Genomic DNA, 22,018 nt, shown 5'->3' with positions numbered 1-22,018 from the left:
GGGTGTGAGGAAAGCTTTGCTTCCCCTGTTGCTGGCGGCAACCCTGGCCTGCTCTCTCAAGCTCCATTCTGCCGCCATTTGTTTGAATTTGTTTACCTTCTATGATTGAAACTTTGTAGCTTGAGTGGAGGCTTAGGCCTGGCAAGGGCAGGCAGAAAGCTTGGCTTCCTCTGTTACCTAGGAAACCTTGCTCTCTGTGGCTGTAGCCATCTTGGTTTGGGTTAATTTGCATACTCTCTCTGATGGGATGGTGGGCGTGGCTTGTGGGCGTGGCTTGTGGGTGTGTCGGAGGTATGGTCAATTTGCATATTTGTCTATTATTAGATAGGATAATATATCTGTAAATAAATGGGCTAAAAGAGACTAAGAAATTTAATGAGTAATAAAGCTTAATTCAAATGAACATACATGTACGGAGTACCCACAATATACAAAACATTCTCTGTCTTCAAGAAATGTGCAGAATTTCTTTTACTCTTTATCCAACAGATACCTTTCCTCAAGTTGTGAATGTAATTTTTAAAAGTACACATGAGAATTCTTTCTGAGTAGACAAAGATAAACACATAAAAGCAACATTTAACCACATATACAAAAAATTGTATATTCATTGTAGATAAATATAAGAAGAAAATGGTTTTAAAGTAATTATAATCCCAGAAGACATAGACAAGAACAATTAAAATCTCATATATGCCCTCAGAACACAAAATAAAATAGGTATAGTATCATGTAGAAATACATTTATACCCTTTGTATGAAGCTGTAATTATGTAATATATACTATTTAGAATTTGATTTTCTCACTAAAAATTTGTAAACATCTTGTGTGAAGGTTATTTTATTTGTTAATTTGACTGAGCCAAGGGGTGACCAGATTAAAGGTCAATTCTGGGTGTGTTTTCATAAGGGTGTTTCCTGGTGAGATTAGCATTGAAACAGGTTGGTTCAGTAAAGTTACCCTTCCCATTGTTAATGGAGAGCATCCCATCTGTTTAGGGCCTGACTAGAACAAAAAGGCAGAAGAGGGAAGAATACATCCCTTTGACTGCCTGCCTGTCTGCTTGAGTTAAGATGTGAATCCTGCTCTGGGACTGAGATTTACACTAGTGGCTTTTCTGGTTCTCAGGTCTTTGGTTAGGCTGGAATTATAACACCTGCTTTTCTACCTCTCCAGATTACAGATAGCAATCATAGGACTTCTGAGATTCCATAACCATGTGAGCCAATTCCTCATTCTCTCTTGGTTTCCCTCTTTCCCTCCTATTGTTTTTTTTTTTTTTCTTTTTTCTTTTTCCAGAGAACCCTGATTAACATACCTTGCAAAGTAAAAAAAAAAAAAAAATCTGCTTTCATAAAATCATTTTATAGATTTACCATAATTTTATTCTATATATTTTATAAATATATATAAATTCTTCTTGCAGTTAATTTTTTGCAAAGGGAAAATGTTCATAAAACCTTGTTTATTTAGGATCAATTCTTAACAATGAAAAATTTTGGTACATATTGGTAACGAATTTTTGGACTAGAACCCAGATTCTTTGTCCGCCGGAATCGAAGAATGAATCCACGGACAGAAAATGGTATAGCAAAGGTGAAGATTTATTGAAGAACAAGTACAGACTCCCACGTGGGGAGAGGGAAGAGTCCCACAGAATGGAGTCCCAAGTAGGGAGGAGGAGAAGGGTCCCTGAACTAACTCCCACGTGGGGAGGGGAATAGTCCCACAGAACTGACTCCCCTGTGGGGAGGGGAAAGAGTCCCACTGGGTTCCTCTTCCCAACAGCTTATAAAGGCTGCAGATCCTGGTGCCTGATATCCCCTCTGATTGGTCAATATCCCCCTTCAAGTTGGTTACTATAGTAACTATAGTTCTCTCCCCCTCCTTCCTTATTGTTCTATTCCCTTTGGGCTTTCTTCTTCTCCTTCTGAATGAAGGGCTTCCTTCTCTTTATTTTGTAAATATGACCTTTCTTGGTTAGTTCCAGTTCCCCTATCTTATGGAAATATACCTGTTGCTGCCTCCTTGTCTTATAGAAATGTAACTGCACCTGGCTTCCTTGTGTTATGGAAATGTACCTTCTCCCAGTCTGCAGCTCCATGCTTTTCCCCATGGTCCCCAATTCTAAGAAATCCCTAAGCCCGTCTATGTCCCTGTAAAATTCCTGCTTCAATATTTTCAAATGATCTTCTATTAATTACAATTGCATTTTAAAAGAGAAATTATTGAGGCAGAGAAAACAATATGGCGGCATAGGTAAACATCTAAACTGCTGCCTTGCATACAATTTCAAAACTACAACTAAAAGACAAAACGGACATTATCCAGAACCACAGGAAGGCTGGCTGAGTGGAAATTCTACAACTAGAAGAAAAGAGAAAAGCACACTGAGACTCAGAGGAACTGCAGGAGGCAGAGGTACTGAGATGCACGTGCGGAGAGGACTGGCAACTGAGTACGCGGCTGGCATTCTCAAGCGGGAGGGAGACAAAAGCTCCCGACTGCACTGAACTCCAGTTCCGGGCGAGACTCTCGGGACCCAGACTCATACAGGGTGAAACTGGACTGTTAGGAAAGAGAAAAGCATACTGAAACTCAGAGGAACTGCGGAAGGCAGAAGTACCAAGGCGTGCATGCAGAGAGGGTGGGCAACTGAGTACGCGGCTGGCTTTCTCAAGTGGGAGGTAGACAAAAGCTCCTGACTGCACTGAACTCCAGTTCTGGGCGAGACTCTGGGGACCCAGACTCATTTGGGGAGAAACTGGACTGTCTGGCAGCTGGCGGAACTTGAGGGTGGCTTTCTCTCAGAGATGCTTGCAGCTATTACTATGGGACACTGAGACACAGGGGCCTATTAGGGCAGGGCTGATGGGAAACCAATGCTGTCTGCTCCACCATCAGACTCTGCCCCATTCAAGTTGAGCACAGAGACTTTTTCAAGTCTTCTCCCATAAGGGTGTCTCCAGCACAGAAGTTCTCCCAGCATAGACACAGCTGATCCTCACAGCCAATTGGCCTGCAGGTCAATTCCTCCCAGTGATACCAACAACAATCAAGACTTAACTACAACAAGGCTATACACACAGTCCACAAAGGGGTGCACCAAGAGTGTCCACCTCAGGTAACTGGGGAGGCCAACCCACTGGACCATATAGGACACCTAGCACACAAAGCCACTCTATCAACTCAGGGAAGCAGCCAAAATGTGGAGACAAAAAACAGATCACAAATGAAAGAAATGGAGGAAAGCAAATGACTAGATATAGAGTTCAAAACCACGGTTATAAGGTTTTTCAAGAATTTTCTAGAAAAGGCCGATAAATTTAGTAAGACCCTCTAGGATATGAAAAAGGAACAACTAGAAATTAAGCATACATTGACTGAAATAAAAAAAATATATTATACAGAGATCTAACAGCAGACTAGAGGATCGCAAGAATCAAGTCAAAGATTTGAAATACAAAGAAGCAAAAAGCACTCAACCGGAAAAGCAAAAAGAAAAAAGAATCCAAAAATATGAAGATAGTGTAAGGGGCCTCTGGGAAAACTTCAAGTGTACCAACATCTGAATTATGGGGGTGCCAGAAGAAGAGAGAGAACAAGATACTGAAAACCTATTTGAAAAATAATGACTGAAAACTTTCCTCATCTGGTGAAAGAAATAGACTTAAAAGTCCAGGAAGCGCACAGAACCCCAAACAAAAGGAATCCAAAGAGGACCACACCAAGACACATCATAATTAAAATGCCAAGAGCAAAAGACAAAGAGAGAATATTAAAAGCAGCAAGAGAAAAACAGTTAGTTACCTACAAGAGAGCACCCATACGACTGTCAGGGGATTTCTCAACAGAAACTATGCAGGCCAGACGGAAGTGGCAAGAAATATTCAAAGTGATGAATTGCAAGAACCTACAACCAAGATTACTCTACCCAGCAAAGCTATCATTCAGAATTGAAAGGCAGATAAAGAGCTTCACAGATAAGAAAAAGCTAAAGGAGTTCATCAACACCAAACCAGTATTATATAAAATGCTGAAAGGTATTCTTTAAGAGGAAGAAGAAGAAAAAGGTAAAGATAAAAATTATGAACAACAAATACATATCTATCAACAAGCGAATCTAAAAATCAAGTGAATAAAAAAATCTGATGAACAGAATAAACTGGTGAATATAATAGAATCAGGGGCATAGAAAGGGAGTGGACTGACAATTCTTGGGGGCAAAGGGGTGTGGGGGTGGGGGAAGAGACTGGAAAAAAATTGTACACCCATGGATGAGGACAGTGGGGGTGGTAAGGGCAGAGGGTGGGGTGGGAACCGGGTGGAGGGGAGCTCTGGGGAAAAAAGAGGAACAATTGTAATAATCTGAACAATAAAGATTTATTAAATTAAAAAATAAATAAAAACATTTCAAAAAAAATAAATAAATAAAAGAGAAATTATTGATATTTACACAAAACCCATTTCAATATTGTATTTCTAAGAATAAGAATCATTATACTGCAATATGATTATCTTTAATTGGATTTTGGGGGGGATCTTTCTGTCAAAATCATAATTATTTCTGATCTTGAACTTGGAAAAGTTTGAAACTTGGAAAAAATAATCACTTGGTTTGCCTTTGCCTTAAACTTTGAATATCCAAAATGTGAGATTTTTATGCTCTTCTCAGATTATTTTGGGTGTTGTTTTGTAACACACAGGAGCCATATCTCCTTGCTCACTTATTTGTTTGGACCCCAGCTTATGCCCTGGAACTGACCAGAGGCTGGTGATTGAGTGGAACCTGGACCACTACGTTTGCCACCTGCCAGGCTTAGAACATACATATGGAGACATTCAGCAAATGCTCCTGGCCAGTACATTAATTACTGTAGGAATGATGGTCTCTGCCCCTAGAGAACTCTGAGGCTGTATGAAATATTAGAATGAGAAGAGCTGCTTGTTTATTTTTATTACTGTGGATGAAAAAAAAAAAAAAACACAAAGTGGTTCTATGGAAAGTAACCTCATAGAGAATCTGATCATAAATTCCTGACCGGATGGGCAGTTCTGCTCCAGGTCTATGAAGAGGTTTTAAGTCAGCCCCGTTCATTGTTCTTGCATCTAGGTTAACACACCTTTGAAATAACAGAAGTAATACCCCTGGAGCGGGATATTAACCTTCAAGAGAGCACATAATCTTGTTAACTATCCTATAACCCAATTCCTGCCTTGTTTTTTTTTCCACTCATTCTTATGCCCCCTTCTTTTAAATGCATAAGTACAAAACTGTTATTGTCTAGATCATTTGAGATCCTGCTCCCAGCATATGTCCTCAGTTTGGCTCAAATAAACTTGTATAAAAATTCTCTACAGGTTTGAAGATTCTTTACATGAACATTACAAAGCTCAAACCAACATCCAGTGGAATACCAAGAGAACATAGCCATAACAGCAAAGGGATCAAAGCAGGGTTGTATTATCATGAAATAAATAACAGAGTTTATTCACAGCCCTAGCCGGTTTGGCTCAGTGGATGGAGTGTTGGCCTGGGAACTGAAGTGTCCCAGGTTCAATTCCAGTCAAGGTCACATGCATGGGTTGTGGGCTTGATCCCTGGTGGGGCACATGCAGGAGGCAGCCGATCCATAATTCTCTTTCATCATGGATGTTTCTATCTCTCTCTCTCCCTCTTCCTTCCTCTCTGAAATCAATGAAAATATATTTTTAAAATTTTTTAATTAAAAGAAGAGTTTATTCACAAACACACAACACAAAGCTGGTAAAATTCACTTGACATAACTGATCAAAATCAAAATTAAAAGATCCAAACATTTATAAGGCAGAAATCTTCCATCTCCCCCTGGCATTTGCTCCATGCTCACTCAGCATTCCCTGGAATAGGACTATAGGCAGGTTTGATTGGAAAGTAGGGCTGGGTTGTATATAAACTTAATAACTTGCATTGTCAAAGTGAGTGTTGTGCAAATCACTGAGTTCAGAAAAAAAAATAGATGACTAATATAAACTCTTTGTACAATCAATCTTAAATTTTCCTATAGAATTTGTAATATAAGAGATATCTGCACGACTAACAACAACAACAACAAAAAACAACAACAGCAAAAGGCTTTGCTACTTATTTTAAATTTAGGCTTTAAAACTTTAGAAATGAAAAGAAAAAAACATGTACTTTTAGTCTGTCTGTGTTTGCATTGGATTCTTCAGAAATTTTTAACTTCTTGAGCTTTACATGGTTAACAATCTCAGAAAGATAAGCTATTAACTCAAATTTGTTTCTAAATAATTTCTGTTACATAAAAATGTGAATTATTTGAATATATTATTTAATAAACAATTTTCTAAAATGACTGGCATATATTTGAAGTATTAATACTTTTTACTTTTATAAATAAAACAGTTCTAAGTAATTTCAAAGGCCAGAGTATACATACATATTCATAACTAACATTTTAATATGCAAAAATTGAGTAAAATTCACATAAAACAGTTGATATTGAAATGAGTTTTAGGGACAAAATAGGCAGATTTAAGGAGTTTTGAGAATGAGGAGGGTTCATGGAGAGGAACACATAATGAGGACTTGAAGACACCAGGGTGTTTAGTAGTTTCTTACTTGTATAGAGGATAGAGAAGGGTCACAGATAGATGGAAACATTTCTGGCCTAAGCAATTAAAACAGCCATAAACCAAGAACAGAGATATCTCTGGCCTGAGCAGCTGGGAGAGCTATAAGATCAGGCTTTCTCTGCCAGCACAACTGGGAGAAAACCATAATGTAAATAAAAAGTGACTCCAACCAGCAAGATAAGGGGGAGAGAGAGTGAGGGGCACCACGTGGGCTTTGAGTTTTGAAAACTAATACCATGTAGCAGAATGACCAATGAGGAAAATGGTGGGGGGAGAGGGGTCCCAAATGAAGGAAAGGGACCAATAAGAAAAGGTCAGATTCAAACAAAGAACTGCAGCATATGTAAACCGGAGACAAAGGGGCACAAAAAGGGATTTTTTATTTCTCCCATTAGAGAGAATGAGCAGGCTTTTCCCATTGGGGGGCCCTTCCCCATGGGGTCCCCTTTGGGGATCACCTTGCCCAGATGGAGTTTGTATCTGCTTCCAATAAATTTATACATTTTTTATTAAAGATCCCTTATTGTCTACGAGTTTATTCTTCAAACTTTGTGAAGACAAAAAAAGTCTATACCATCAAATCCCACATTTCAATATCATTCTTCCTAGGTTTATGGACCTGTCCTTAAATTATCTAGAATTGCATGAACCTTTGAAATTTCTCAATATTTGCATTTATTTTACATTTATTGTAGACTAAATACATGCTATTGTAATAAACTTAAATGACTAAGAGTAAGTTAATTAGTTGGCATATGATTATCGCAACAAGAAAAACATTAAATGTACTTTATTGACTTAATTAATACATTAAACTTGCAAAGAATTTGAACATTTAACCAATGTTAGTAAAATAGCTATAGTGACTTGATTGGATATCTATTAATTGCCAAAATTACCATGTTAATTAGTATTTATTTTGCTATAATGGTAGTTATCTAAGAGGTTGCTAATTGAAATACTTTGTTTTCCCTTTGTAAGAGTGTAATTATATTAATAGCCTTACTTTTTGTGATACAGCATTGATATAGTAACAAAATGGTTATCTTCATGCAATAAATTCAAGCACTTAGAAATAAATTAATATTCAATCCCTTGAACTTATTAAACTTACTTAATGCACTGAGTGGTCAGATTATTATGATCTCTGAACACATAATAATCTGGCCACTCAGTGTATATCCTATATAATAAAAGGCTAATATGCAAATTGTCCTCTTGACCAGGAGTTCAACCAGCAGGCAGGCCGGCCAACCTCCCATGTCCCCTCCCCCTGACCATGATGGCCGGACCCCACCCATGCACAAATTCATTCACCGGGCCTATAATATATATATATATATATATATATATATATATATATATATATATATATATACACACACACACACACACACACACACTGAGTGGCCAGATTATTATTCCTTCAGAGATCATAATCATCTGGCCACTCAGTGTATATACCATATAGTAACAGAATACATATTTATTCATTGGTTATTATTTTTAAATATAAATACATATTTAATCTTCACCTGAAGACATGCTTTTATTGACTTTTAAAAAGAGAGGAAGGGAGAGGGAGAGAGAGAGAAAGATCTATGAGAGGGAAACATTGAACATCAATGGTTGCCTCCTGCAAATGCCAATCAAACCCACAACCTTTCCGTATGGGATGATGCTCCAACCAATTGAGTCACACCAGCCAGGGCTGTATTTATTATTCTTAAGGTAGGATACTTTTATTAGGTCAGCTTTTCTAATGTTTAGCAACACTTAAAAAAGTATAGTTATGTTCAAAAGAGATATTTTCTCCCCTTGCTTTGATCCAGATAAGTTGCCTTTGGTGCAGATCGATTATTTCATTATTAACATCTTTTCTTTCACACACATTGTTCTTATCAGAAATTATTAAATATTAATCATGGTGAACACAGATGATAGATAGGGAGATAGTGGTTATATATAATGTACATATATTTTATATTATTTATATACTTATATATTTTATATTATTGTGCATCTAAAGATATATGAAAGGATTTGAAAGTTTTTGTAGGTCTTAAATGATCAATCTTGGTCCATTTTGCTTTTCTGTTCAAAAGGAACTTTTCAACTTGTGAAACTTTGTGACTCACAGCTCTCTTCTCTCTTCTCAATCCTATTTTTTCAAGAAATATTTCTTCTCCCTCAGTCTTTTCTAGATTCCATAGTCCTGTTTATCCCAAAAGACTCCTTTACTGTGGCAAGAATTTTTCAGTACTATGTAGAGCAAGAAACAAACAAACATATACTACTGACACCATTAACAAAAATAATAAAAATCATGTCTACAGTTGTGATTACTCAAGAGAATCAGTTTCTCAGGCACCTGGACTAGATAGAGCTTTAGCAAACCTATGCTATTGCCTTTTTTAAAAAATTGTGGACAATTGAAGTTGAAACTTATAATTTTTATAATAACGTATTTAGAAAAGTACAAAAGAGAGCATTCCTATATATTGAGGTTCTATTGTATTCCACTATGTTCTAATATTTTGCATTTTTACTTTAGCTTTATTATCAGTTCCAAAAACTGTTGAGCTCATAGATCCATATTGGGGATCTGTTGAATTTACCCCTTTTTTTTTTAAACTTTCAAACTATTTAATTTTTTTATTTTTGTACCTTTTTAGGAATTTTAATTATAATCAATGGGAAAGAGGCTGTGTTCAGTTTATACCATTCTGATTGGCATCAGAAGTCCAATAATGAGGTTTTGAAATTATTGGTCTCATTGGTGGTTTTCTTTTATCTAAGAGTGTTCATTGTAGCGAACAGCTAGTTCACTGATGGGTCAATTTGTTCTGTTTTTGGAAACTTTCCTTTTTAAAAAAAATAGAGTATTACAATAAAGCGAGTTGTAATATTTTTCTTAAATATATTTTTATTGATTTCAGAGAAGAGGGGAGAAGGAGAGAGAGACAGAAACATCAATGATGAGAGAGTATCATTGATTGGTTGTCTCCTGCATGTCCCACACCGGGGATCAAATCCACAACCTGGGCATGTGCCCTGACCGGGAATCAAACTGTGACCTCCTGGTTCATAGGTCGACCATCAACCACTGACCCTCCCCAGCCGGGCTGGAAAAGTTTCTTAAAGATCATGTAATATCTTTGCCCTTGTAATAGTTTTACTAAATTTTCTTCAGTTGCAAATATCCAGAGTGGTCCTTGTGTTAGAAAGAAGGTGAATCCCAGAGTTAGGGGTCCTGGCAGAACACAAAGGATACTGGGGAGTGAGACTGCAGGCAATATTTTTACTTCTGCAGGAAGGTGTGCAACCAACAAAGTCTGGTAAGAAGCCACACCGACTGGAAGTCCATTTGGATTTTAACCCTTACGCAGTCTGCCCCCAACCCTGGTTGGTTAAGGCTTAGGTTCACATTCTTGTGCAATTGGCTAATTCAAAAGATGGGGAGGGGTTGACATATAAGAAACCAAAACTTAAATGGTGGCCTCGTGGGGAATTGTAAGTCACGCAACTTAGAATGGCAGCCGTCTCAAAAAAAGGCTGCTCTTCAACTAAGGAACTTCCTTCTTGGACAAAAAAAATTACAGGTTGATTCTCATAATTCTCACAATTCCCCCTCCCCGCTTTTTCTTATTTAACTGACTTCACTCTTCTTGTCAAACTCGGTCAGCATTAGCTGACTTTCATATTCTGCAGTGTCTAGGAGAAGGAGATTATTTTGTTTGGTATGATACTGTGGTCAACCAAACTGTAGTTTTTGTTTTGAATCGAGTACTACCTTTCTGTACCTGATTTAGCTCGATAACTTCAGTTTTGTCATTAGTGAAATGATATAATAATGCATGGACCATTATGAAACCAAAGTCCTTGCTGCTGTTATGTGAGTTATCGTATAGATCAACTGCTACCTAATTGCTTCATTCATAAACACTAAAAATAGCCAATCTGACCATTTTTGTGAGGTACAATTATTACTCATCAAAATAACAAGATCAGTACATTATTTTAGAAGATAATATGATTGAGTCTATAAATATACAATAAATGTTGCTTCTAAATCTGCTCTGTTTACTACATCACAGTCCACTATTTCTGAACTTAATGTTCCATAAACACTCAGAAAAACAACAGCAAAGAAAAAGAGCTATAAGTAATCTTTTGATTATGGTCAAATGTATAAATTGTCACATAGAAAATTATATTGGTAAATTAATCTCTGTATTGCTTTTTTTTTTAAGTCTAGATTTATAAGTTTAAGAAACATTAAATATAGTCATTATTCATTGCGGTTGTAGTTATTTTACCACTTAGCCTTCCACCTGTCACAATAATAATAAAAATGATGGTGAAGATGATGACAGTGATGATGTTGATGATTATAAACATTTATTTGGGTAATAAAAGTGATATTTAAAACTCTTCACACAGTGTCTGGCATACAGTAGAAATTCAATATCTACTAAGACTAGTTGTTTTTCAATCATCTTTATTAAAACATAATAGTATTGCTTGAAAATTAAGTAATTATTTCTGTGTAATAAATATCTGCCTATTACATTATCTTTCTGTTTTTTCATATAATAAGCACTTAGTTTTTCTATGATGGTCTTTTATATAATTTGATGTTTTTAATATATCTTAGTTAATTACATTCCTTTCAGTGTCAAAATATTTATGATTGGGTTAAAAGCATATTTTAAACATTTTCTGTTTAAATACCTTATCTAGGTCAGAAATGACCTTTTATTGATAAGCAATTAATTGACTTTTGTCTTTCTATCTGATCAACAAAACAGATGACCTTTTGAAGAAATAGAAAACTGTCAAGCATATCCTTGAAGTTCCTTAAGTAATACTTTTTTTTTTAGCAGAAGTAATTTGTTTTGGTAAAATGACAAAGCTCCAGTAAAACTCTATAATTAACAGAAAGATTGATTTACTAGATATTTTCTCAATCCTTGAACAATGTCCTTTTATGTGTTTGTAGGAAGACATGTTATATTCTTATCTCTTCCTATAATCTAGAAAATTAACAATTTGTTGTGTGTGCTTCAAGACTTGAAATTTGTGTATTTTCAGACAATAATTACCTAAGAATTTTCAGTAAAGTGAGTAATTGTTTATTTCTTACTGCTTATTCACTGATTATATTGTCAACAAGTATTTTAACATATATCATTTTTCAGTTATTTATCTTCTAAAAAATATTCTTCAAAAGGAAATGATTCATTGACCCAATAAACTAAAATCTTTATGTTCATTGGAGTCCATTGGATGCCACAAGTACATGGTAAAGGCTCAATCCAGCTCACAGTGAAGGCACAGTCAGTCTGCTTATATAGATCAAGAGCATGGTGAGTTGAAGCAAATACAAGAGAGCATATCAAAAATAATGTGCAGTCCTTCAAATGTAAAGATGAAGTATATTTTAATTTTTTAAAAACATTTTCTTTATTGATTTCAGAGAGTAAGGGAGTGGGAGAGATAGAAACATTAATGATGAGAGAGAATCTTTGATTGGCTGCCTCTTGCACACCCCCGACCAGGGATCAAGCCCACAACTCCAGTATATGCCCTTTACTAGAATTGAACCTGAGACCCTTCAGTCTGCAGGCCAATGCTCTATCCACAGAGCAAAACCTGCTTGGGCTAAAGATGAAGTATTGGATGTTTCTATCTCCCTCCCTCTCCCTTCCTCTCTGAAATCAATAAAAATATGTTTTAAAAAAAAATGACATATTGACTGACCTTCCATAGTATGTTAATTTTCCAGCTCTACCTCTTCAGTCTCATGTCATCCTTTTTAAATCTAATAGTGAGTTTTTTGAGCCTACAAGCTTAATTAAACATTCAGTACCTTGTTATAATTAAAGAAGAGAATTGACCTCCTAGAGTTATTTTATTGACTATAACCTGAGTTAAGGAGTATCAAGAAAAGGCATATGAATATGAAAATGTGTGGTGAGACTGGGTATGTATATCAATTTTGGGTGCTTTAAGAGAACATTTTAAGGATCTTCTGGTTAGAGAAACAAGTTTTTCTAAAGTCCTGACAGTCTGAGGATACTTGGACGGGTAAAACAAATTTATGTTCAGTCCCAATAGTATTTTTTCTTGTTCTGAGCTTATTCACCAAATTGTGAGACCTCCTTTTCCTCTCATTGCCGTCTGCTGTTCTTAATGTACTCCATCCTGTATTAACCAGCTTGCAGTCAAATTATCTCTCTGGGGAAAATATCTCCAGTAATTTCAGATTATTAATATAATAGCTCCGGTCCTGCTGCCATATAAAGTACAAAAATACTGCCCTTAGACTTTTTTTTGTTCTCTTTTTTCAGTTTATGATTTTCCCTTAGCTTTATTGAGTTATAATTGAAAAATAAAGTTGTATGTATTTATAACATAAAAGTTGTTACTTGATATACACTGATTGTGAAATCATCAGTCAAGTTAATTATCACTTTCATAACTCTCTTTTTCTCAACTTTATTGAGCTATATTTAACAAATAATATATTTGAAATGTATAATGTAATGATTTCATATATGTATACATTGTGAAAGAATTGCCACTATTGAGTTAATTAACACATTCATTACCTCACATAAGTACCTTTTATGTGTGTTTATAGTAAGAATGCTTAAGATAGACTCTCTTAGCGATGTTTAAGTATACAATACTATATTATTAACTACTGTATGGTCATCATGTTGGTATTAGATTCCCAGAATATACTCATGGTATAACTGAAAGTTTGTACACTTTGACCAACATCTATTTATCCCCCTGACCCCAAACCCTGGAAACCATATTGTGTGATTTCACACAGGTGGGATGTAAATAACTAAACAAAACATGGAAACAAAAGGTAAAGTAATGGTTGCCCTTGGACTTTTCACATTGCAATATATTTATGTGCTTCTCAGGGAGGGGTAGAATCATAGATCTTATAAACTATTGTATTCCAAGTGCCAAATATTATTTCAAGCATTATTTTTAATAAAATTATATCAAATACATATTGCATAACTTCTGATTTAATCAACAGTAGAAAATAATATGTGTCTTACTCCACTTGTACTATATTCAGACACTTAAATTCAAACCATCTTATTAGATTCTATATTAATTACTAACATCTTTAAGCTCTCCATTTATTTACTTAAATTTATTTTCCTAGTCTTCCATTCTAAGGCCTTTGGCATAAACACCAGTATCTTTTGTTTGATCTGAAACATTGATTCCATGAAGATTAGAGAAAGGGGTTATTTCTAAAAATTATGTGATGGGGGTAGTAAACCTTCATAGAGGTAAGGAGAGAGTTTGATGCAGCATGCATTTAGAAAGTGAAAACTGATCTATGGTCATTTTTTTATAAAGATCCTAGGATTCTAGAACATCAAAGGTCATGGGAACCAAGAGGCCTACTGCATTTTAGTTTTGGGATCTTGTCTTTATGTTGTAATTACTTAGCATTGGCGCTATAGTGGTTGACAAATTTAAAACATAAGATCTTTACATTGCCTTTAAAGTTATATTAAAGTTATACATATGATGTGATATGTATATAGACATTGGATAAATGAGAAGCGAAGCAATATTTTCCATTTTCTCATTTCAATTTTATTCTAATGAAAAGTGACCTTACTTTTCCTTTTCGTAAGTTTATATTTTCTTTTAATAATTTTAGAATATTAATGTTTGACAACTTCAAATATAGCCAGTGAGGCTTTATTTTGTCTATGGCTCACTTTCATTAGGGATAGATCAATTTTTATATATTTAGTGTACTTCAAACTATTGCATCTTAACTATTTTTGATTTTCAATATTTTATCTTTTACACCATTGAACCACATTAAGTTGGCCCTTTAATTCTGTGGATAAAATCCCATTAGGGTTCAAACCTCATCCTGTATGTTTTGCTGTTGCCAATCTAGAATTAGCAGTTTTTGTTTGTTTGTTTTTTAGTGGAAAATGGTACTTGTCCTTAGGGCCACAGAGATCTCATTGCTTTTGGGTTGTTATGTCTTCAAAGATTTCTCAGTGGACAGAACTATATAATTTTTATAAAGAAAAAGCAAATCATATGTTTATATTGCTATAACAATTTAAATTTGAGGTTATTGGATTTTAATTAACTTCTTAGGTTTTAGACTTAATCTCTTTTCTCATACTGAAAATCTTGATTTCTAATAACTAGAACATAATTATTTGCTTTATTCTGTTATATACTTTCAAGTAATACTTTCAATAACATATTCATTTCGTAATTTCAAGTAATAAGGTAATATTACTTCTAACAATAAGATCAATAATTCAACTTAAGATTATTTTTTATTCTTATCCTTTGGATATGTCCAAGTAGACAGTTGCAGTCTTCATCTATAGGCATACCTTGTCAACATTGCCACCTAATTAAAAATGTTAGAATGCTCCTTGCTCCCTAATATCCTTCTTGTAGAATATATACATTTAACTATATGTTCTTTCAATTCAATTATTTTGATTGAACATATAAGAAACATTTTTATTTAGATCTATGAGCTTAAAAAAAAGCAATACACAGAAATTTCTATTGATTACATTGAAAATAAAATAATAGAACTGAAGAACTATGCAGTCTCTAAAAATCATGCAGAGTGCCAACAAAATGACATCTGAGATATTACAAGCATTAAGACAACTCAGTGTCACATTGTAAGTAATTATCTAAACCTTATTTCAATTCATTAATATTGAGATGTGTTGAATAATGTAAATGAAACTATAATAGTCTTTTGATAAAGGAGCACATTGTAAAACTATGCTATTTGTGTTGAATATGCCAATTAGAAAGTAGAAACTTACATAGATAGTATTTGATAGTAAAGAACACCTAATTATTTTATAGACAACCTCATAAAATGACTAGGAAAATAGACAAAGAGTAAGAGTAATAGTAACATCTTTTTCTTTACATGTTTATCCAACTAAAGATGATAACCTTGTTTTAGAAGTTGATAATACAGGCTGTGAAGAAGAGTTATGAATCAGCAAAGAAGTTGATATTAAAAGCAAGCCTTAGATGGTTCAAGCGATTTAAGAATTGTGTTATGCTCCATTACATCAACGTAGCAATAGAGTTGACATTGAGGCAATTGTATATACTGTCTCACTTATAAAATATTATTGATGAATGAGATTATATCAATAAATATTTTCTATGTAGGTGACATAGTTTTGTTTTGAAAGCACTCTCCATTCTGTGTATTTATCTCACAGAAGAAATGTCTCGTCTCAAAGAATTCAAGGGCAAGCTTTGATGTTCAAAGTGAATTGTAAGACGTCAAGTTAAAAATATTATTAGTTCTTATAAGTGTATTTCTAGTATCACATGATCTCACTCATCTAGGTGAAATAATAAACAACATAAACTGATGAACAAAAACAGACCCAGAGACAGGGAAGCATCGATCAGACTGTCAAACCACAGAGGGAAGGTAGGGGAGGGTGGGGGTAAGGGAGAGAGATCAACCAAAGGACTTGTGTGCATGCATATAAGCCTAACCGGTGGTCAGGGACAACAGGGGTGGGAGCATGTGTGGGGAGGGGTTTGGGATGGGAATGGGGGGATGAGGACAAATATGTGATACCTTAATAAAGAAACTTTAAAAAAAAATCTTATTAGTATAATATTATGAAAATCTTCAGGTAGTCAAGTAAATTATCATAGAAAACTTCCCATTTATCAAGAGGTTGAATTAAAAAACCTGGGTAGAAAAAAGAGATTTTTCTAAGTCTATTTGAAATATTTCCCCTTCATAGTGTATTACACAATGGAGGCTCTGTGTGACAACGACAGTTCTCTTAAACTGATATTGTTTAGCATAGTTACAAATTCCAAAATTTTTACAATTCTGAGTATGTTATTATAATCTATGGACCATAATGATATGATATTTTTCAAGGCATGTCTGCTTATTGGTTATACACTATCTTCCAGTATGTATACTAGTATTTCAAACAACGCCCCCCCCAAAAAAAAAACCACAAAAACTTCACTGGAGGTTTTTGGATATCCCCCCCCACACACACACACACTGAATTCTGCATGAATGAAACTATCCCTGTTCACAGTCCTCATTTTCAAGATTTTAAAAAGATTGTAAACACAAGGGTAAAAATCATGTACTTGAAAAGATACTGGGTTTGAAAAAGATGTAGATAAGCTTGAAAGCTCACCTCTAAGAAACTAATAACTACTGAATTTGTCTAGTCAGACATGATAAAAATAAAGCCAACAAGGAGCAGGTAATCACAACATCAATAGTTTAAAAATATATGAATCTTATTTTAAAATGGTGATGCATTGGATATGGCTGTGAGGCATGAAGTAGATGCCATAATGACTTGTGTTTCTGGCTTTAGTGATCAGACTGGTGATGAGGCAGTCACTGAGATGGAACTGAAGTATATAAGCTTCAGTATGAATATGATTGAGTTTTAGTCATTTTGAATTAAAAATTTCTTCAGATTATCTACAGATTGTGATTAGCTATATAGTGTTAGGCTCCAAAAGAATTCAGATATAGAAATAATGTGATATCATAAAAATATTTTACTGGTTAACATCTAGAGTACTTTTTAATGCTTAGAACAAGAGCCTCAAGATATTTGTTAATTGTTAAATACTATGTCCTTTTGATACTACTCTCCTTCAAAATGCAAAATTAAAGATAAAGTACTTGATATAATATTGGGACATTTTCCTCATTATATTTTTATTTTAAAAATATTTACTGCATTGTTTTTGTAATAAATAAATATTATAATAGTTGATATGCAACTTTCAGGTTGTACTCTTATTAAAAAAGATAGATCTATGTAATTGTAATAAAAAAGTAAATAAAATCCTGATACATTAGGTAATTCAAATTATTCAAACAAGCCATAGCTGGTTTGGCTCAGTGGATAGAGCATCAGCCTATCGACTGAAGGGTCCCAGTTTTGATTCTGGTCAAGGGTACATGCCTGGGTTGCAGGCTCAATCCCTAGTAGGGGGCCTGCAGGAGGCAGTCGATCAATGATTCTCTCTCATCATTGATGTTTCTATCTCTCTCTCCCTCTCCCTTCCTCTCTGAAATTAATTAAAAATATATATATTTTTTAAAATTATACAACAAAACTAGTCTATAGTTTAAACATTCCAATTCCTTATGATGGACCACTGTTATGGAAGAACAATGTCTACAGGGAAAAGAGGAATATACCTCCCCCAGCATATATGCTCCAATGGACATGGCAACATTTCCCATTCTTTGAGAAAATTGAGTTTTCAATCCACTTTTAAAAGCATTTGAAATAATAAAATAATATTTCATAAAATAAAGGTTCCTCTTTTTATAATGAAGCAACATAATTGTGAACATATTGATGCATATTTATCTTTGACACATACTGAATGTGTTACATATACATATATATGTGTCTATGATACTAACCAATAAAAACTGAAGTTGAATATAAATGTACTAACACTTTCTTACAGAGTATATATTGGTAATTTTGTTTGATTTAGAATCTGCACAAGGCATACCCCATGCTAAAAAAAAAAGTAGAGGGATAATGAACTTATAGTTGTTCAGTCAAATTAAATAAATTTCAAATTCTGGATAACTTGTTTTCAACTTAACAAAAGCATAGTCACTCTATTTTGTCTTAATAGGTTATAGTAATCTAAGTTTGGAGCATCAACTTTTAATGTTGAACAACCACTCTTAAACTAAGTATGGGGAGCCCAGATGATATAAGTATGAATTTTTTGAGCAATATAAAATCTTAAAAATTTACTAAACTAATTTGTTCCTTTTCCATATGAGTTTATTTATGTCCCAACAGGTTCAATTTAATTCTCTAAGACCAAAAAAGCTTATAATGGTAAAGCTTGGAATAGAATTGAAGTATTTGACTCTTAGTCTATAGTTCTAATTACATTGTTTTGATGGGAATAGAATAAAGTAAACATATCCAGAAACAAAATCATAAGTGTGGACTTTTCTTGCTCAAAATTAATACTTTGATAACTTATGGTTCATTATACAAAGTTTTAAGTATAGTATATTTATACTTTACATATAGCACATTTGATCAATTTTTTACACTTGATTCATTAAAGTCCCACTTAATTTATATCCTAAAAATTAAAACATTTAAATGATCCAAACTATATGCATATTTTAGACTCTTTTACAAGTTCAAGTAAATAGAAAAAAATAGTAAAATCAAATTCATTTGGAAACAAACTAAGAAATTTTAGAAAGATTTGGTCAATGTTTCTTGACCTTTGACTAATTTTACTTTTAGTTTGATTAAATAATTATTCCTTCCAAGTGATATAAAATGACAAAATACATTTATCATCTATTTTAATGGTATTTTTTTACAATAGAATCTTTAATCTTCTTACAATTTCTATGTACAAAATACCTAATAAAAATATTGAGTAATCATGGCTGGTTTGGCTCAGTGGATAGAGCATTGGCCTGTGGAATGAAGGGTCCCGGGTTCGATCCTGGTCAAGGGCACATGCCAGGGTTTCTAGCTCAATCCCCGGTGGGGGGACATTCAGGAGGCAGCTGTTAGGTGACTCTTTCTCATCACTGATGTTTCAATCTCTCCCTCTCCCTTCCTCTCTGAAATCAATTAATATACATACATATACACTAATAAAAGAGAAACATGCAAATTAACTATCACTCTGCTACACCCACCAGCCAATCAGGAGAGAGTATGCAAATTAATCCAACAAAGATGATGGCAGCCATGGAGCTGGAGTGAGCAGGAGGCTTGGGTTGCCCCCGACGATGGAGGAAGCCAAGCTTCCTGCCTGCCCTGGCTGACCCTGGCCTCCGCTCAAGGCTACAAAATTTCAATTATAGAAGATAAATAAATCCCAGATACCTGCTTCCAGCCAGCCCTGGCCTCCGCTCAAGGAGGCTCTGAAAAAAAAAAAAAAAAAGGAAAAAAAAACCCCTTACCCAGGCTGGCCAGGCACCCCAATGGGGACCCCACCCTGAAGGGGGTGTGGCCAGCCTGATAACAGCCCTCAGCCCCTCACCCAGGATGGCCACACCCCCATAGGGTGAGAGTCCCTGCTGGGGGCTTTGACCAGCCTGCAAACAGCCATCAGCCCCTCACCCAGGATGGCCATGCCCCCCCCAGTGGGGACCCTCACCCCATGGGGGTGTGGCCGGCCTGCAAACCACCAGAAGCCCCTCACCCAGGCCGACCCCAAACCCCAAGGGAACCCTCACCCTGATACGGACACCCTTCAGGGCAAACCAGCTGATCCCCACTCATGCACCAGGCCTTTATCTATACTAATAAAAGGGTAATATACTAATTAGACTGGGAGACCTTCCAGGAGACCTTCCAGACTTTCTTCTGGACAAAGCCATGGTGACGGGGCCAAAGTAGAGGCGGTTAGAGGCCAAGAGGGGAGGGAAGTTGTGGGTGATCAGGCCAGGATGGGACAGCAGTTGTAGGTGATCAGGCCCATGGGGGGTCAGTTGGGGGCAAGCAGGCCATCAGTGGGGGTCAGTTGGGAGTGATCAGGACAGTGGGGGGAGGGGCAGTTTGGATTGAGCAGGCCAGCATGGGTTCAGTAGGAGGCGAGCAGGCCAGCAGGGGAGGCAGTTGGGGGCAAGCACACTGGCACGGGGGGCAGTTGGGGGCAAGCAGGTCAGCAGGCAGAGTGGTTAGAGGCAATCAGGGAGGCAGGTAGGCAGGTGAGCGGTTAGGAGCCAGCAGTCTTGGATTTTGAAAGGGATGTCCGACTGCTGGTTTAGGCCCGATCCCTGTAAACCAGCAGTTAGACATCCTTCGAGGGGTCCCAGATTAGAGAGGGTGCAGGCCGGGCTGAGGGACAACCCCCCCCCCGTGCCCGAATTTCTTGCACTGGGCCTCTAGTATATATATATATGTATATTGAGTCAATGATGCTTATATAACTGATATATTAATATGTGACTATAATACCTATTCATTTTAGGATTTTTTTTTCAATTGAGTTTAAAAATATTAATATGGATTAATAGTTAAAGAAAAAAATTATTTACAGATGTGCCATAAAAAAACTCAAAATAAAAATAAGTGATATAAATCAAGAATAATGTTTAGGGAAATGAACTCTAATGATTTTCTAAATTAAGCATTTAATCACAATATAGTTTTGATATTTCCCTATTCCTCATCCAAATGGAACTGAAAGTTTTCATTATAGTCAAATGGTAAGTACTGTTCATCCTCTTTGAACTCCACTCTGTTTTTTAGTTGATTCTACTAGGCTTCTTATTCAGCAGATGATGTGAAGGTAAGAAATGCAATTTCACCTGGCTGGGGTTGCTTAGTGGTTGAGCATCCACACATGAACCAGAAGGTCACGGTTCAATTCCTGGTCAGGGCACATGCCCAGGTTGTGGGCTTGATCTCCAGAAGGGGTCATTCAGGAGGCCCCTCTCTCATCATTGATGTTTCTCTCACTCTCTTTGAAATCAATGAAAACATATTTTAAAAAAAAATTAAAAAAAGAAATGCAATTTCATCCTCACATCTCCCCACCTGTCTTTTCTTGGGACCTTGGGCTCTCAAATCTTGGCTGCTTTTGCAACCTGCAACTTCAGTTTTTATCTCTTTTGCTCTGTGATATTGCCAAAATCTTCCCTGGCTTCTCTTGTCTTTTCTTCCACCTTCTGTCTGGCTTCTCAGTTGCCCCCAGAGTCATAAGTGCAGGGAAGAGTGTATGTGAATGCTGGACTCACCTGATGAACTGGTCTCTCTAGAATCTTGGCTCCTCTAGTTCCGACTGTCTTGACAACAATTATACCTTCAAACATTTTTTCTTGTTTGGATATTTTATCCAATCTTTCTGCAGAAGCTTTCTTTATCTGTTACAGACTCACCAAGAGTACAATTCGTTGATTGTATTTCAAAATCAACCCTTTAAAAAGTGTACAGAACTTGGTCACAGCCTGATCATCCAGCCCTGTTTACTAATCTTACCTAATAATAGACAAACATGTAATTGACCGTACCTCCACTACGATCAGGCCAAACAGAGTGAGTATGCAAATTAACCCAACAAAGATGGCAGTTAATTTCCATACATAGGCGCCCAGCGCCTGGGTCCCAGGAACATCCTGGCACCCAGGTCACTCTGAAGTAGTCCCCATGTGGACCCTGAGCAGCCTGGGAAGGGCCTGAGCCAGGGCGCTCCTGGGCAGGGCCAAGCCTGCGATCAGAGCCGAGGGAGCTGGGGGGCCCCTGCCCAGGGTAAAGCCTTGGACAGAGGCTTTCAGCCTGGGCAGGCCTGGGCAGGGGTGGAGCC

Source organism: Eptesicus fuscus, chromosome 8 (genome assembly GCF_027574615.1).
Source record: "Eptesicus fuscus isolate TK198812 chromosome 8, DD_ASM_mEF_20220401, whole genome shotgun sequence".
Lineage (NCBI taxonomy): Eukaryota > Metazoa > Chordata > Mammalia > Chiroptera > Vespertilionidae > Eptesicus > Eptesicus fuscus.
Note: the sequence above shows the minus strand (reverse complement) of the source record.